The 17,255-nt window shown below is 44.3% G+C and overlaps 1 pseudogene across 1 annotated transcript; it reads right to left on the bottom strand.

Moving 5' to 3' along the window:
* Positions 1-1,286: 1,286 nt before the first annotated feature.
* LOC307051181 (olfactory receptor 10T2-like) lies at positions 1,287-5,027 on the bottom strand (annotated as a pseudogene). The gene is made up of 2 exons: positions 4,968-5,027; positions 1,287-2,265 (listed from the first exon to the last, which is right to left on the bottom strand). The product of its transcript is annotated as an olfactory receptor 10T2-like (transcript).
* Between the last annotated feature and the right edge of the window lie 12,228 nt (positions 5,028-17,255).

The raw sequence follows: 17,255 nt of genomic DNA, 5'->3' as shown, positions 1-17,255 counted from the left end.
ATAGGGCTTCCCTGGTGGCGCAGAGGTTGAGAGTCCGCCTGCCGATTCAGGGGACACGGGTTCGTGCCCCGGTCTGGGAGGATCCCACATGCCGCGGAGCGGCTGGGCCCGTGAGCCATGGCCGCTGAGCCTGCGCGTCCGGAGCCTGTGCTCCGCAACGGGAGAGGCCACAGCAGTGAGAGGCCCGCATACCACAAAAAAAAAAAAAAAAAGATTAAATAGTAGAAATTCATCTCATGCTCTTGTAAGTGACTAACCATTATCCTTAATTTTGAAGATGAAAATGGCGGTAATTTGAAATTGAGCTTCAAAATTTTAAAAAGGAGATGGAAGAACTTAAAACAGCTTAATGCCATTTTCAAAAAGAATAAAGCAAACTAAAAAATGTTAACAGTTCTTATCCATTCATTCAATAAACAAATATTTGTCAGCTGCATCCAAAATACCAGGCTCCATGCTATGCACTGGAAATACACGTTATTTTTGGACCTTACACTGTAGTGAGAGGTTGTACGAAGACCTTACACTGTCTAAAGGAGACAAACAATAGATAATAAGATCATTTTAGTTAGTGATAAATACTTGGAAAAATTAGTATCAAGAGACTGAGAAGACAAGCCACGGACTAGGAGAAGATATTTGCAAAAGACATATCTCATAAAGGACTGTTATCCAAAATATACAAAGAATTCATAAAATTCAACAATAAGAAAATTTTAAAAGGATAAAAAGATGAGTTTTGTTATATATATTTTACTACAATAAAAAAATTTTAATTCTTCCTTTTTTCTTTCTTTCCCCATCATATACCAAAGAAATAAAAGACCCAAGGGGGAGAGAGGTGGCCAACAATCAAGAAAACATCATTTAAGTGTGACAGGAAAAATAAAGGCAGCCTTTGGTTGGTAACATTCATTCCCCCCCCCGCCACACCCCAAAAAAAGTGAACTACTTCTGAGCGAGACAAAATAAAAGGATGCTGGACCGGGTGCCAACCCCTGTTCACTGCTAGGTAAAGCACTGCCCTCCACTGCCCGCCAGCACCAGGTAGGGTCAGGGCCACCCTCCACTAGTGACCATCATGCTCTGCAGACGGCATCGCAACCCAGCAAAGTCAAGGAAATGAAGACGAAGGGAAAGGGCAGCCTTTATGGAGTTCATGCTGGGTCTCAGGCACTGTTTGTAAGTTGCCTCACCCAGGCTATTTCACTTAAGGTTATGGGAGTGGCCTCTGTTTTCCAGGTGGGGGAACTGAGTGTCAGGCAGGGCAAGTGTTCATGAAAAAGCTAGGGCCGGAACTTAGGACGAGTGTTTATTTTTAAAACTCCGCGGCTTCGCGCCAGGGTCCTCCTCGATGCCACCCTCACATCTTTATTGCGCAGAGTGTATACCACCGGGTTCAGCAGCAGTGTCACCACCGTGTAGAGCACAGCCACCAGGCGGTCCTGGTCCTGGTTTCCTCTGGACTCAGGCCTCAGGTAGATGATGGAGGCGCAGCCAAAATGCACAATGACCACGGTGAGGTGGGCCGCACAGGTGGAGAAGGCCTTGTGCCGGCCGGCTGCTGAGGACATCCTCAGGAGGGCGGCCACAATGAAGGTGTAGGAGAGGAGGATGAGGAGGAAGGAGACCAGCACCACGAGGATAGTCAGGAAGAAGATGGCCAGCGCTTTGCTGGCACTCCCCGGGCAGCTGAGCTTCAGGACCGGGTGCTGTCGCAGAAGAATGCTCCACGCGTTCGCTGCAGCAGAAGGGCGAGGAGAAGATCAGGCTGGTCTCGATCAAGGCCACAGAGGACCCGAAGCAGAAAACCAGGGCTCCCAGGTAGAGGCAAACTGTGGGTCTCATGATCACCCAATAACGCAAGGGATGACAGGTGGCAACGCAGCGGTAGTAACCCATCAGGGTAAGGAGGAAGCGGTGGCTGCGTCCCAGGCCCAGGAAGAAGAACATCTGAGCCCAATAGCGAGGGATGGAGATAGCTCCACTCTCCATGAGCAGATGAGCCAGCATATTGGGGATGGTGACCAGCGTGTAGCAGGTCTCAGAGAGGGACAGCACGGCCAGGAAGCGGTACATGGGAGTGTGCAGGGTCCGATCCGCACGTATGACGGTGATGATGGTGACTTTGCCACTCAGGGTAACCAAGTATGTGAGGAAGAACAGTGCAAAGAGGGTGGTCCTCAGGCCTGGGAAGGTGGAGAAACCCACCAGCATGAACTCCGTCACCAACCAGGTGGCATTTTCCCACTGCTTCTCAGGAACCTGAGAGGAGAAAGCAAAGGAAATGGAATAGGACAACTTAATAAGGCTCTGCTAAGCAACAGATACCAGTGAGATAGGATAATCATCCCTGTTTTACAAAAAAAAAAGAAAAAAGAAGAAAAGGAAAGAGAGACTCAGAAATGAGGTCACTGTTTTCCTCATATCACCCAGCTAACAGCTCTTCAACAGACGAGAAAATTACAGATATGGAAATGACCTGAGTGCCAATTAACAGATGAATGGATAAAGAAGACTGGTACATAGACACATTGGAATATTTTTCAGTGGTGAGAAAGAAGGCAATAGTGCCATTTTTGACAATATAGATGGACTTTGAGGACATCATGCCAAGTATGATGTCAGACAGAGAAAGAAAAATACTGTATGATCTCACTTATATGTGGAACCTAAAAGCCAAACTTATAAAAAAAAAAAGAAAAAAGAAAAAAAAAAGAGTAAAATGGTGGTCACCAGGGCCTGGGATACATTGATATATTGTAATATGATTACCACTGTAGCCATATTCAGCATCTCTATCATGTCACATAATTATTATAGTTCTTAGAGTCTCTAAGTAATCCTTGCCTCATCTCCAAAGCCGTGGGTGGTGGAGTGGGGAATGGAGACAGACAATAAAAGTGTATTATCAAGGTTTTGACTGAAATAAAAACACACAAAATGAGAGCTGTGAGTTTCAGTTTTATTTGGGGACTTACTGAGGACTATAGCCCAGGAGACAACCTCTCAGAGAGCTCTGAGCAACTGCTCCGAAGAGGTGAGGGGCAGGTCAGCATATATGTAATTCTGGAGAAGGGGATGTGCAATCAAGCACACATCTTGGTAGAAAATTACTGCTGGTCACAAGGCACAGTTATCTTAGTTAATGATTTTAGTGCTTTTCTAAGTATGGGAAGATGCAAGAAATTGAGTTCATAAAAGTCTCTCCTGGGGCTTCCCTGGTGGCGCAGTTGTTAAGAATCTGCCTGCCAATGCAGGGGACATGGGTTCGAGCCCTGGTCTGGGAAGATCCCACATGCCGCCGAGCAACTAAGCCCATGCGCCACAACTAATGAGCCTGTGCTCTAGAGTCCACGAGCCACAGCTACTGAGCCCGTGGACTACTGAGCCCGTGTGCTGCAACTACTGAAGCCCGCATGCCTGGAGCCCATGCCCCGCAACAAGAGAAGCCACCGTAATGAGAAGCCTGCGCACCGTAACGAAGAGTAGTCCCCACTCGCTGCAACTAGAGGAAACCTGTGCACAGCAACAAAGACCCAATGCAGCCAAAAATAAATAAATAAAATAAATAAATTTATTTTTTTAAAAATCTCTCCTGAAAATATCTAACTATCTGAAGAGCTGTTCTGTCATTTTTCCCAGAGCACAGAGACCCTCATTCCTGATCTCCGCTCTAAACCCTTTCAGGGTGTGTTGAAGGTCAGTGACTGCAGTGGCCAATGACTCAATCCTTGAAGAGCCAGGTGGCCAGTGACATTCTTTAGTGGGACCACTACAATTTTATCCCACCTGGAGGTCTCTGAGGGGCAACAAGGGAAGTGGGATGTTTGTCCACCAGCCCCCAATCATCTTGTTCAAGAGTTTTGACCAGGAGGCGTTAATTTTCCAGTACTTCTAAATCTGCCACATGTACAGGGAATTCAAAGTCTGGCATGTAAGGAAGGGAATAAGTGCCAAGGGGATATGGTTCAGGAATTTACAGGGTCCTCTACAATCCGTGTGAAAAGAATACCCAAGAAAGGCAAAGCCTGTAGCATCGATATCTGAAATGAACAAAGGAATACTTTTAGGAAACCTAATACCCAGGGCTACATCAAGTCTTCCATGAGCCTTAGGCACTTTTGCCTTCCTCCATAAAAATTGTTTTTGTTTTTGTTTTTGTTTTAAAAAGGGAATTCCCTGGCAGTCCAGTGGTTAGGACTCCGCACTTCCATTGCTGGGAGCAGGGGTTCCATCCCTGGCCCAGGAACTAAGATTCTACAAGCCTCACAGAGAAGCCAAAGAAAAAAAATCGTTTTAAATTTTTATTTAAATTTTATTTTTAAAATTTTTATTTAAATGCAATTTAATTTATTAAGTAAATTAAATACAATTTAATTTTTAAATTTATTTCAGTTTTATAAAAATTTAATATTTTACATTTTAGGACTGTGTTGGTGTAAAATGAATATAATTTTCACCCTAAAAATTTATTTATTTCTTCTGATCTTAGACAGTAACACAATTTCATGAGCCCCCTAATAGTATTGCAGGCCCTAGGCCTTGTGCTAATAAATACATCTGTGTTAATTAAATGGAAAATAACTCTGAATTATTGACCTTTTTTTTTTTTTTTTGGCCACGCTGCCGGCATTCGGGATCTTAGTTCCCCCACCAGGGATGGAACCCGTGCCCCCTACAGTGGAAGCACGGAGTCCTACCCACTGGGCCGCCAGGAAATTCCCATAAAATTATTGACCATTTTAATTCAAACAATGAAGCATTAGTAAAAATCCTGAATTGGTGATAGTTTTATTATTTTATAATCAATTAACCTGCTAGCTCAGAAAAATATGTATAACTTATTTTGGAATGTTTCTGAGTATTTTGCATTTGGAAAATGGTCCTAATGTAATCTTTCCCTGCTTATCAAGAGTTAATTGATTTGGAGAGAAGCACATTTCAGTCTTGAAATCCTGAAATACCGACTCTGAGACGAGGATGGGTGGAGGCGGTGGAGAGGTGAGTCCTGATTTATGCGCCATCTAGTGGCATTTTGGGTAATCTGCAAGCCGGTGACCCTCAGAAGAGAATAGCTGTGCCCCCGAAATTACTCACCTGCAGCAATGGGAGGAGAGAAATTGAGAATGACCCTTTAAATGTTTTGGAAGTTTGTTGAAATTTTAATTTGTGAAAAATAAATTTTAGATTATTATTATTATAGTTCTGAGAATATATAAAGTAGAGAAAAACAACAGAAATGTGCTTGGTCGAGTCCAAATACATTCTGCTTATAAAGAAAAGACTAGTCAGGACCATCAAAGAACTTAACAGGTGCAAAAAGTGAGGAAGGGATGCCCATTTTTCATGAAAAAAGGAAAACCAGGAAGCAGGAAGCAGGCAGCCCTGTTGATCAAGCACAGGGGTGCAAACTTATTCTGTAAAAGGCCAGATAATGACTATTTTAGGCCATTTGGGCTGTACGATCTCTGTCACGACTGCTCAGCTCTGCCCATCTAGTGTGAAAGCAACCACAGATAATGTATACATGCCCATGACTATTTCAATAAAACTTTATTTACAAAAACAGGCTGGGGGCCAGATTTGGCCCTCAGGCTATAGTTTGCCAACACCTGATCCAGCACAAATAAAACTAAAAGAATATTCAACTTAGGGAAATTCCAGTGAGGTCCTCTGAGGGAGTCACACTGTGAGGAAAAAAAAAAGCAAAGCCTGACTTGAAATCTTCAAAAACTAAATAAAGCAAAATGAAACTCCAAAACTAAGAATCTCAGACTCCACTTAAGAAATCTAGATCTAAGAAAAGTCACACTTGACAGAGATGCCCAGAGCATGTGTCTGAAAGAGACTCTTTTATTTCAAATTAAACTGTATCAGAAAGAACATCAGAACCTTTATATAGTGAGAATTATAGAAATTCAATTAGCTGGAAGACTTCAGAGGAAAAAGAGTAGTTGGATTATGACCGCTAAAAAAGTGTAATTTCTGAATATCACAAAACATTGTTAAATTGAAGTAAATGTATAGGCAAATCATAAACTAGAAAAGGTTGTGGCCCTAAAAAATCTTTGGCTCTTCTTTTGCACAGCAAAGAAAACCATAAAGAAATGAAAAGACAACCTACAGACTGGGAGAAAATATTTGCAAATGACACAACTGACAAGGGCTTAATTTCCAAAATATACAAACAGCTCATGCAGCTCAATATCAAAAAAACAAAAAAACCAATCAAAAAATGTGCAAAAGACCTAAATAGACCTAATTTTTTTTTAATTATCAAATTGGCAAAGATTAAAGAGGAAAATGAGTGCTGGGTGTTAATGAGTGTGTGCAGAACGAGGCCGTCTACCGTCATCTTTACATTGTTGGTTGCAGGAACACGCAATTTGTCATTTATCTGAAGTCCTACTTTGGTTCTATAATTCTGCTTCTAGATTTTTCTCATAAAGAAATTATCTGACACCAGGTACAAGGATATTCACAGTAGCATTATTTAAAGTTAAAAAAAAAAGAAATAACATAAGTGTTCAATAAAATGCCCTTACAAACCATTAAGAGGGGAAAAACCCTAAAACTTTAATAGGAGAGAAGATGGACTATCATTAAAGTCACGTCTTTGAGAATAATTGATGACATGAGAAGAATTCTCATTTATGTGTTTTCTGAGAAATGGGTAACAAATCAAATCCTAGTTGACTCACTACAAATGCATATGTTTTTTATTCTTTTTTGTGTGTCCCAATTTTCCTACATCGAATGGGGATTTTTGTAAACAGGGAAATTACATTTCTTAGAGGGATTTTTTTTTCCTTTGGGTAAATATTTTTTATTGTTCTTAAAGAAGTTTAATGAATCTGGTTTGGAAAAAGGAAGCTAAGGGTAGAGATAAAGAGGTTCCCTTTGAAATACAAAATATGCTAACGCCATTTGTGATGAACATTTTCAATATACGATCTGAAGAGCAAATGTCTAGCAAAAACTGCAAATAGGTGGGTGACTTGGCTCCCTGGCAAGCCATGAGGAAGACTTTTTAGAAAGATCACAGGAAGCATGCGTGGGGACCTAAGGGAATTAGAGGAATTTTTGAGTGAGTTGATGCTTTTTAGAGGGAGAAGTCGAGACCAAGTTGATGGACTCCCAACTGCAGTTGCCATATGGGGAAGGGGCCCTTCATAATATTAACACGAGCTTCCTCCAGGAATGTCAGCCTTTCTTGGGCCTCATGAATAGGTGAATTGGGAAGGAAACACCCCTCAACATACACTCAGTGTAGGCGTCTCCTCGACCTCAATTATCCAGCCTCTACTTACCTGCCTGCAGTGATAGGGAGGCCACTAACTGATAAAAATCCCCATTACATAAAGCAGAAATCCTGTGCTCAAGACAGTGACAGGCAGAGACAACAAAATTGAGCTCTGGAATCAGAAAGACCTGTGTTTAAATACTGGCACCTTCACTAACTAGGAGCAACGTGACCCTGGGTAGCTGGCTTTGCCCCTCTGAGCCTCATCTGTACAAGTAGATATTGATCCTCTAAGCTTACAGATAATAGTGAGATTCCTTAAACAATGGTATGAATCCTTTGGTCTCAGACTCCTTGCAAGGATAGCTGGGATTACTATTCTAGGCTTTGAACTTCTGGGGAAGCAGAGCATAGAGGGGATCATCTGCTCAAATTCTCACAGTGATGGTACCAAGATTTGAAGCCAGCAGTCCGTCTCTGGAGGCTGTGCTTCAAGGGCTGCAAGTTTTGCAGGCTCACCTTTCATGCTATACACATTCATTGAGCATCAGTTCTGTGCCAGGCACTGCTCTGGACACTAAGGACACAGCAGGGAATTAAATGGGCAGAGATCCCAGCTTTGGAGGAGAAAAAGGCTCTAGGGAAATGAATCAGGAAATAAGCAACGAACATGATAACTAAATAAGTGAGATCGTATGTTGGAAGACAGTGCTACAGAAAAAGAAAAAGCATAGAACTTAGGGGGTAATTGAGGGGTCTGAGGAGGGCTGCAATTTTACATAAGACCATCAGAAAAGGACTTGCTGAGGTTTAATGCTCAGTTGCTCTGAAATTTCTTGTTTGCCCTCCTTATTTTCAGATCTCACCTTGAGGGCTGGGAATGGGTCAGGGTGGCTTGTCCCAGCTTGGCGAAGGCCCCAAATTCACGCTTGAAAGAAATTAGGAAATCAGTCAAGAAAGTGCATGGGGAAGAGCTTTTCAGGTAGAAGCAACAGCCCATGCAAAGGCCCTGGGGCCAGACTGTGCCTGGAACAAGAACCACAAGGACAAACCGGGAGACAGAGGGAGTGATTGAGATGGAGGAAGGAGGTGAGGGCAGAGAGGTGACTGAGCTGAACGTGTCTTGTGGGTCAGAGTGAGGACTTTGGCTTTTATACCAAGTGATATGGGAGCCATGGAGGATTCTGAGCAGAGGAGGGACATGACCTGACTCAGAGGCTCCCAGGTGCACTCTGGCTGCTGTGGGATAACAGAATGTGGGGGGACATGGATGACAGCCAGGAGACCAAGGAGGAGGTGGCTGAGCTGTTCCAGGTGAGTGATGGTGGGTGGGGACCACGGAGGTGGTGAGAGGTGGCCGATTCTGAACAGGTTTTGCAGGTGGAGCCCACTGAATTTCCTGAGGGGTTAGATACGGGTGTGGGAGAAAGAGCAGGGTGTGGGAGCTGGCAAAGCTGTATGAGGGGGCGGGGGGGAGGGTGGGATCAGTCCAGCCAGGATGAGAGGAGATTCTGTTCATCTCAGGGAATGCTGGAGCGGACACACACCGAGCACATTGGACTCATGCAGACAGCTGGCAGGCACCTCTCTCCATCCTCACCATGGAGGTGGCATCTGCCCAGTCCAGAGAGAAGGAAGAGTAAAGAGGGAAGCCCTGAACGTGGCTAAAAAAATTTATTTATTTGTTTTCTTTTGTTTGTTTGTTTTTTGGCTGCATTGGGTCTTCATTGCTGCGCATGGGCTTTCTCTAGTTGCGTCGAGCGGGGGCTACTCTTCGTTGCGGTGTGCCAGCTTCTTACTGTGGTGGCTTCTCTTGTTGTGGAGCTCTAGACACACAGGCTCCAGTAGTTGTGGCGCATGGATTTAGTTGCTCCGTAGCATGTGGGATCTTCCCGGACCAGGGCTCGAACCCGTGTTCCCTGCATTGGCAAGCAGATTCTTAACCACTGAGCCACAGGGGAAGCCCGTGGCTAAAATTTAACCCTGCAGCAGCTGAGAAGCTATGAGTTTGAGTTTGAATTTGCCTCAATGTGTCCAAAGTCTGCTTTCCAATTGTGACCGGTGAGAGTGCCTGGCCAAAAGGAAGTCAGGTTACAGGACTAGAAAGTTCCTTATTTGCATACCTGGAACCTGTGACAATTGCACCCATGGACAGGTCTCCAGGCAAGCTGCTTGTTTAGTGGGAGAGTTGGGACCCAGTGAGTCCCAAGCTCAGGGGCATGGTCCCCCCCACAGTGAGGGTGAAAGCTGAGGAACACATGGGACTAGGATCTGGAGTCTTTCCTTTTCCATCAGGAAGCCTCCCCCAAAACTGGTGCCCCTTCCCCATTGCCTTTGAGCCCTCACTGCTAAATGACTCTATATGTGTATGTGTGCATTTGTGCCCAGGAAGCTCCCAGATACATGTATGTGCATGTGTGTGCCTGATGCTTGCAGGGCACACATGTGTGCATTTTGCACCCCAACTGCACGCATTAGCCCCACCCTTCTCCCCCTGTCTGCTCACATGCCTGTGCAGGTCAAGGTTCTGGTGTGGGCTCTGGATGCAGGTCAGCGTGCATGGCAATGGACAGTTCTCCTTGAGGTTTCCCCTTCCCTTCCTAAGCAAATATCATCTTCTCCGTCCCACATTCCACACAGAAAACAGAACTGAACATCTTTTGGGCAAATGTCATCAAAATCCGGCCCTGTTGGCTGTTTTCAGATGAATGCTCAGTCACTCTGGCATTTCTCTCTCCACCAACTCATTCTCAGATTTCACCCCTAGGGCTGGGGATGGACCAGGGTGGCTTCTGCAGCCAGGCAGGGGCCCTGAATCCATATTCATCATGGCCGAGGGAGGCTCCCACGGTGCCTGCCGACATCACTCTCCGCTCACTGCCTGAGAGAGGAGGGGCTAAGGACCGGGGTCCTGTTATACAGGGGTTCCCTGGAGCTGCTGTCCCAGGGGCTCCCCAGACACTAACAAGCCCCCCAGGGCTCAGGCTGTCAATACCTTGTGGGGTTTTTCCCTCCTGGAAACTGGAGACCCCAGGGTCTGCTTCCCCAGCCCACAGGCTCTAATGGCAAAAGAGGTAGGGAAAGGACTAATTATGATTTCTTTCTGTGGATGGTGGTCACAAATGCACTCCTCACTCCATCCATTCTCCCCAGTGCCCGTCAGTGCCCACCACGAGCTGGGCAAGGCTGCTGCCCCAAGGAAGAGACACCCTCCCTGCCCTTCCCTAAAAGGAGGAAGGAGGAAGTGGATCATTTTGATGTTGGTATACAAATGTTGCCCAGGCTTAACTTCTCATGGTTATCCCTCTCTTGCTCTCCCAGAATTAATTATTTGCCAAGTCTTCTCTATTCTTTCTCCTTTACTCCCCCCCGTTCCCTTTGCCCCATCCTAACTCAACCTGCATCCTTCTCACCCATTGCAAAAGCATGCAGCTACTTCTCCCTTCAGTCCATCCTCTGCACTGGCCAGCAGAACAGAAGACTCTGGCTGTGTTTCCTCTCTACCCAGGGACCTTTCATGGCTCCCCATTGCCCTCAGAGTAAAGTTTAAAATTCCCCATCTTCACTTTCAAGAATCACATGATCTGGCCACAGCTACCTCCTCTAGTTCTGCATCCAAACATTGCTCCAGGCAAACCGACATACATTCATTGATTAAATTACCAATAAGTGGGCTTCCCTGGTGGTGCCGTGGTTAAGAATCCGCTTGCCAACGCAGGGGACACGGGTTCAAGCCCTGGTCCGGAAAGATCCCACATGCCGTGGAGCAACTAAACCACAACTACTGAGCCTGCGCTCTAGAGCCCGTGAGCCACAGCTACTGAAGCCTGCGCACCTAGAGCCTGTGCTCTGTAACAAGAGAAGCCACCGTAATGAGAAGCCCGCGCACCGCAACGAAGAGTAGTCCCCACTCGCCGCAACTAGAGAGAGCCCGCGCAGCAACAAAGACCCAACGCAGCCAAAAATAAATAAATAAATTACCAGTAAGTGGGAAGGTGAGGTATAGGCCCAGCCATTCCAAATTGTTGACCCTTCCTCTGAGCTTTCCATGCTGTTTCACACTGTTTTGCTCCTTCCCATTCTATTCTCTCAGAATTTATTTTCCCCAACCTCCTAGCCTTCTGGCAAACTCCTACTCCTCCTGAAAGACACATCTCTGGTATCACCTCCTCCAGGAAGCATTCCCTGATCACTCCAGGATAGTCACATGTAGCATCTGTGCTCCCAGAGGTCCTGGGTTTCTTCTTCATATTATCTGTGTCCCCGTGTTTCTCCCCCTGGCCCATGAGCTCTTCGGAACCGTCCTCATCTATCCCACCTCCCAGGAGCATTACACCCAGATGACAGACTCCCTCCTTGCATTGACTTCCTCTCTTGCTTTCCATGCTGCCTGCTTTCTCTCCCACCTCTCTAGCCACACATTCACAATCTCCTCCTCTCACACCTCCTAAATTTACAATTCTCCAGAGTTCAGTCCTAGGCCCTCTTCTCTCTCTCTAGCTGAGACATTTGTATTAAGATAAAATTCCCCCAGCTTTATTGAGATTAACTAACATAGAACATTGTGCAAGTTTGAGTAGTACGATGTGTTGACTTAATATGTTTATATATTCCAAAATGATGACCACCATAGCAGTAGCTACCACCTCCACCCCATCACATAATTACTACTTCTTTTTTGTGGTGAGAACATTTACAATCTATACTCTTAGCAAACTTTCAAGTGTACATATATACAGTATTATTAACTATAATACCATGATGTACATTAAATCCCCAGACCTTATTAACTTTAAAATGGGAAGTTTGTACCCTTTGACCAATCTCTCCCCCATTTTCCCCTCCCTCAACCCCTGGTAACCACTACTCTACTCTCTGTTCTCTGAGTTCAGCTTTCTTAGATTCTACATATAAGTGAGATGATGCAGTATTTGTCTTTCTATGTCTGATTTATTTCACTTAGCATAAATGACCTCAAGGTCCATACGTGTTGTTACACATAGCAAGATTTCCTTCTTTCTCATGACTGAATAATATTCCAATATGTATATATACCATATTATATATATATAATATACACATGTATATAATATTATATATATTTCTTATTTGTCCATTCATCCATTGCCAGACACTTAAGTTGTTTCCAGACCCTGGCTATTGTGAACAGTGCTGCAATGAACACGGAGTCTGAGCTGAGCACTTTAACATCATGAGTTAAATTTCATGACTATACATGAGTGCAGGCTCATGATTTTGCATGCCCACCTACTCTACACCAACAACCCCTGTCATAGTTGAAGTTCTCCCAGAAGCAGACAAGGATTTGATAGGACGTAAGCTTCTCTGGGAGGTGATCTCAGAACACACAAGTAGGAGAGCGGAGAAATGAGGAAGGAAAGGAAAGGAAGCTCATTAAGCACGGGTTATCAAGCAAGTTATCCCTGTGTCAACTGGGGTTCATTCCCACTGGAAACCACTGGGGAGCAGCAGAGAGCATTCACCACAGAGAGGAGAGGGAGCTGATGTATATATACACCCACTCCAGTCAGTCAGTGCTCAGGGAGGACCCTGGGGGCATTAATTCCACAGTGCTCCCAGCCTGCTGAACAAGTGAATAGAGTAAGCTTTTGTGGCCAGAGAAAGCCTTCAGGCAAATAGATGTTGCCCGGCTGTTGGAATGAGACTGGCTGTTCCAGACTGTTGGAATTGAGACTGAAGTGGTCAGAGCAAGGAGATATGGACAGAAGGCTGACAACATCTGCTACACCTGGTTTCTCCCCTTCGTCTCTGACTACTCCTCAATCTCTTTCTTCTCTCCAACTCTAACAGTGGAACTGGAGTCCAGGATCCCACCCTTGACTCTCCTCTCTCTCCCTAGGTGATTAGTATAATCATATGGTGTTAAATACCATTCCTGTGCCAAAGCTCCCCGAAGATATATCCCAGATCAGTCATTCCCTCTGAACTCCAAACCCATAAATCCAACAACCAAAAATCAATCCATGTTGGAGAAGCAGACTAAATGTCCATTGACAGAGGAATGGATAAAGAAGATGTGATACATATATACAATGGAATATTACTCAGCCATTAAAAAGAATGAAATAATGCCATTTGCAGCAACATGGATGGACCAAGAGATTGTTATGCTGAGTGAAGTAAGTCAGACAGAGAAAGGCAAATATCATATGATATTGCTTATATGTAGAACCTAAAAAGAAATAATACAAATGAACTTATTTCCAAAACAGAAACAGGCTCACAGACTTAGAAAACGAATTTACGATTACCAAGGGGGAAGGGTGGGGGGGAAGGGATAGTTAGGGAGTGTGGGATTATGTACACACTGTTATATTTAAAATGGATAACCAATAAGGACCTACTGTACAGCACAGGGAACTCTACTCAATATTCTGTAACAACCTAAATGGGAAAAGAATTTGAAAAAGAATAGATACAAGTATATGTATAATGGAATCACTTTGCTGTACACCTGAAACTATCACAACCTTGTTAATCAACTGTACTCCAAGTGGTGGGAGGGATAGATGAAAGGAGAATGACAAAATATTGATAATTATTACAGCTGAATAATGGGAAAAATAATTCTTTCTCCTTCTGTGTAAATTTGAAAATTTTTTCCCAATAAAAAGCTTTAACAGAAAAAAAAACCTATACTCCAATATAAAATAAAACGTTTGAAAAAAAATCAATCCATGTCAGAGTGATGACCTCCAAAAATTCTCTCCTCCATAAAGCAATGAGAAAACTGGAAATGGATAGTGGTAGTGATGGCACAATCTTGTGAATATAATACAATCCACTGAATGGTACACTTTAAATTTGTGAATTTTATAGTATGTGAATTATATGTCAATTAAAAAACCAATCAGGGCTTCCCTGGTGGCGCAGTGGTTGAGAGTCCGCCTGCTGATGCAGGGGACACGGGTTCGTGCCCCGGTCCAGGAAGATCCCACATGCTGCGGAGCGGCTGGGCCCGTGAGCCATGGCCGCTGAGACCTGTGCGTCTGGAGCCTGTGCTCCACAACGGGAGAGGCTACAACAGTGAGAGGCCCGCGTACCGCAAAAAAAAAAAAAAAAAAAAAAAAAAGAAAGAAAACGTGTGTCCACACAACTTGTATGAACGTTCATTGCAACTTTATTTAAACGTCAAAAACTAAAAATTACCAAAATGTCCCTAAACTGACAAATAGATAAACAAACTGTGGCATATCTATAACACACGACATGCATACTATCGTCAGCAGTAAAAACAACTACACATAATAAATGATATGCCTAGGGCTTCTCTGGTGGCGCAGTGGTTAAGAATCTGCCTACCAATGCAGGGGACATGGGTTCGAGCCCTGGTTCGAGAAGATCCCACATGCCACGGAGCAACTAAGCCCGTGTGCTACAGCTACTGAGCACGTGTGCCACAACTACCGAAGCCTGTGTACCTAGAGCTCCATAACAAGAGGAGCCACCACAATGAGAAGCCCACGCACCGCAACAAAGAGTAGCCCCCACTCGCCACAACTAGAGAAAAGCCCGTGCGCAACAACGAAGACCCAATGCAGCCAATAATTAATTAATTAATTATAAAAAATAATTGATATGCCTAATAACGTGAATCAATCTCAAAAGCACAATGCTAACTTAAAAAAAAAAAAGCCAGACTCAAAAGCCTACACGCTGCACAATTCCATTTATATGAAACTCTAGAAAAGGAAAGACTGTAGTTACAGTGACAGACAGCAGATCCACAATTGCCAGAGCCAGAGGTGCAGAAGGGGACTGACTACAAAGGGGAATGATGAAACATGATTGTGTAGTGGTTATATGACTGTGTGCACTTGTCAAAACCCATCAAACTTTACAAAGTGGATTCACTTTATTATATGTGAGTTATTCCTCATAAAGCTGAACAAAAATGAACTAATAGATAGATAGCTAAAAGATAGATGATAGACAGATAGATAGGTAAATTGATATATGATAGCTAAAAGATGATAGATGATAGATAGATAGATACACAGGTACGTAGATACATGGATAATTGATAGATAATAGATACATACATACATACATAGATAATTGATAGATGGCAGATAGCTAAAAGATAGATAGATATGTAGATACACAGATACACAGATAATTGTTAGATGATAGATAGCTAAAAGATAGATATATACATAGATACATAGATATATAGATAGATACATAGATAGATAACTGATAGATAATAGATACATAGATAATTGATAGATGATAGCTAAAATTTAGTTGGATACATAGATATACAAATAGATACATAGATAATTGATAGATTAGATAGATAATTGATAGATGATAGATAATTGATAGATAATAGGTAGGAAGATAGATAGATAGATAACAGATAGATGAAGTTTGGGCAGGGTGTAGACAAGTCATACTGCAGTACATTGGGACTTGCAACGGTGGAGAGCCTTTACCCCCTTAGGCCAGAAGGGCCAAGGAGAGGGAACAATTATTCAGATTAACAGAGGGCAGCTGGATGGAGAGCACCAAAGCCACACTGCAGGCAGGGAACCAGGGAAATAAATACATTCTACCCTCTAATCTCCCACCTGTGCCTCTCACTGGCCAAACCCAAGTGGAAGCAAGAGGATGCTTGAGTCCACTGATGCTCTCCACTCAGGTCATCCTCCCAGTGCACAGAGCAGAGTGGAGAAGTGTGAGGGTGTATCTGGAGGGGCAAACAGCAGACACACAGCTGTATTATCATTGTCCTCTTGGTCAAGAAGTCACCTAGGGGCTTCCCTGGTGGCGCAGTGGTTGAGAGTCCGCCTGCTGATACAGGGGACACAGGTTTGTGCCCCGGTGCGAGAAGATCCCATATGCCGCAGAGCGGCTGGACCCGTGAGCCATGGCCGCTGAGCCTGAGCGTCAGGAGCCTGTGCTCCGCAAGGGGAGAGGCCACAACAGTGAGAGGCCCGCGTACCGCAAAAAAAAAAAAAAAAAAAAGAAGTTACCTATGATGTGAATCCAAATGTCCCCAAATCTTGTGGGTCATTGAAGTCACATGCACATGAATCTGAATCCCACTAGTTCATTTTTCCCAACCACTGATGCAGGCTTCCTGTTCCCCCACCTGACACCCCTCCCCCAACCATTCCAGGGAGCCTCCAGAATGGAAGAGTCTCACATGTGCTTACAAAATATTTGGCTCCACCAGGTATGAAAGTGGGTTCACCCCGTGAGACACACATCTCCAATGCCCTGTTTTCATAGAGCCAGGGTTGCAGGATAAAGTGGACAAAGTGGGTGGGAAGAACGACTTTCTCCTCTTTTGTGTAGCACTCAGGAAGAAGGATCTCCAAACTTGCTTGCACCCCAACAAATATTTCCGGTTTTCCTCCAAGAGTCTACTCATGCACGCAGCTAAGATGAACTTCTCTTGGGCCAAGGATTCAAGTGCAAAGAACTTATTTGAGACATCATTCCAGAAATATCCAATAGGATCATTCCAAAAAGGAACATTCCAGAAAGTTCCCATGAGGAAGAGTAAGTCGCTACCATGGGCAACTGTGGCTCAATCCTGACGGACACCCTCTGAGAGTCTGTGGAACACACCTCAGAATTGCCCCCACAGAGGGGTGAGGGAGCTGGGGTATTTATCCACCAACTCACATCCATCCCTCATTTTTTTTTTTTTTTTTTTTTGGCCACGCTGCACAGCATGTGGGATCTTAGTTCCCCGACCAGGTATTGAACCAGTGCCCCCTGCAGTGGAAGCACAGAATCTTAACCATTGGACCACCAGGGAAGCCCCCATCCCTCATTTTTGAGGGTTGTTCCTGGCCCACACAAGAGAAGTTCCGGTGTTTGCAGTCAGATGCTATCAAGCATGTACTGCAATGGTAAGACCCAAAGGGACAAGGGGGCACCCCTATACATCCCCTAACTAGCCTGAAATTCCATAAGAGCAAGGAGTGAGCTCATATAATTCACCATTCTACTC

This window comes from Hyperoodon ampullatus, assembly GCF_949752795.1.
Source record: "Hyperoodon ampullatus genome assembly, chromosome: 4".
NCBI lineage: Eukaryota > Metazoa > Chordata > Mammalia > Artiodactyla > Ziphiidae > Hyperoodon > Hyperoodon ampullatus.
The sequence above is the reverse complement of the archived record's forward strand: the minus strand, read 5'-3'. Positions and strand labels throughout refer to the sequence as shown.